The sequence below is a fragment of the Notamacropus eugenii genome, chromosome 1 (assembly GCF_028372415.1).
Source record: "Notamacropus eugenii isolate mMacEug1 chromosome 1, mMacEug1.pri_v2, whole genome shotgun sequence".
NCBI lineage: Eukaryota > Metazoa > Chordata > Mammalia > Diprotodontia > Macropodidae > Notamacropus > Notamacropus eugenii.
In genome coordinates, this window is record NC_092872.1 from 526,805,973 (window position 1) to 526,808,120 (window position 2,148).

Below are 2,148 nucleotides of genomic sequence, written 5' to 3' on the forward strand. Positions count from 1 at the left end.
CTGGTCCCCTTCAGCTACAGCAAGAGGGACCCTCCTTAGTAGTTTTCCTAGCCTCATGAGCTAAGAGACTGTTTATCCCTTCTGCTGCTCCCACTGTTCCAGGGTTTTTCCTGGAGAGATATTCTCTGGGCTCTTCAAGGTCAACAAGGGGACGAAGATAGCAATTACTGATCACTCCACCATCTTGGCTCCCTGAACAACATATCTTTCTACAGCCTTAGGAAGCTGAGAGAGTCAACAGGAAGAGGTTTCAGTTTTGGGAGGCTAGGTGACACAGTGGATAAAGTTCTGGGCTTGAAATCAGAAAAACTTATCTTCCTGAGTTCAAATCTTACCTCAGACACTTAATAGCTGCATGACCCTGGGAAAGTCATTTAACCATTTTTACCTCAGTTAATCATCTGAAGAATGAGCTGGAAAATGTCAAATTACTCCAGTTGACCTCCATCATTACATAGTAAAATAACATAAATGATCATTTGGCCCCTAAGACCTCTTACAGCTTTGAAAGCTAATTAATCAACTACTTCAAGAATTGGATTGATGGAGTTATTCAAATGTTTCTTTTTGGTTTGTTTTATTTTAAAATACATTTTATTGACACCATGAACCAAAAACTACATCTCTTGGTTCCTGGCATTTTCCTGTCTCCCATACCTTAAACACTTTCTCTCCTCCACTCCAACTACTGACCTCCTTGGCTTCCTTTAGTTCTAAAACTAAAATCCCACTTTCTACAGGAAGCCTTTCCCATCCCCCCTCAATTCTAGTGCCTTCTCTCTGTAAATTATTTTTCTGTTTATCTTGTATATAGTTTATTTGTATATATTTGTTTGCATCTTGTCCTCTCCCCCTCCCTTAAATTGTAGACTCCTTGAGGGCAAGGACTCTTTCTTGTCTTTTTGTATCCCCAGGGCTTAGTACAATCCCTGGCACACTGTAGGTGTTTAATACATTTTTAGTGATTGATTAATTGGTACAGCTTCTATGTAGACTGATTCAAATTTCAGACTGGAAAGTGTTCCCTTGACCACAATGTGTCCATAGATAAAGGGCCCTTGGAGACTCTGGGCCCTTCAGAGACAAGGGTCAAATTCCTGAGGTGGGGGATGCGGAGAGGAACTTCTTCCCTAGACAAAGGAGTTCTCTCAAAGAGGGAGCCCTTAGAGGCCTTTCAGTACATTCTGCTGGGGAGGATTCAGGGTCCTCCAAGGCTGCACTGCTCCTGGAAAGATGGAAAGGACATGTGTTTCCCTATGCCACATTCAGTTCAGGAGGAGGGGTAGCACGGCTCATGCTAGACCAGTATGAGCTCTAGACTGGGAAGTGATTCCTCTGGACCTAAATGTTCCCAATTGACTTGGCCCCAGGGCCAGAATTCCTTGTTAAGGCTCTTACTATATAGCTAGTGAAACCTATTAATTACAAACCTATAATTACAAGAATAAAGAAATTAATAAGGCAGTATAACTAATTCAGAGAATGGAGCTGTCAGAGCCTTTGTCTTGGGTTTAAGTTTCAAATAGAACAGTTAACTTGGCTCAGCCTCTAGCTGCAGACTATACCCTGAGACCCAGATTACCATCTAAAAATTGTACGTCAACATTCATGAAGAACTATTTAAAAGGTTATTAGATGGATTTCACTTAAATGTTGAAGTTCTTCCTAACCTAAAAGCTCCTAGAGGACAAGAACTATGTCATCTGTCTTTGTATTAATTTTCCCAAGTGCCTAGAGAACTAGGATTGTTCATAATAGTAAATGAGAAGAATGAAGGATGGAAAGAAATATGAGAAGGATGAAGAGAGAAAGGGAAAGAAATAGAATTGAAGGAAAGGAAGAAAGAAACAAGCAAATAAACAATTAAAGATGTTTTGACAATGGGTCAATAACTTCATCTTATTATGTATATAATATGTGTTTTTCCTATGTGAAAATGATGCTACCTGACCTGAAGAAAAGGTAGAAATAGAATCCTTCTGCTCTTCCTCTTTCCTCCTAAAGATCTCAAAGCATGAATTCTAAAATGGCATTTTTTTTCTGCTATGCAATAACATTTTGTTTACCTAAAAACTAGAACAGCAGAGATATATCACAGAAATGTAGGCAAGGAAAGAGGATTTGGGGGCTGAAGGAGATTTTCTTAAG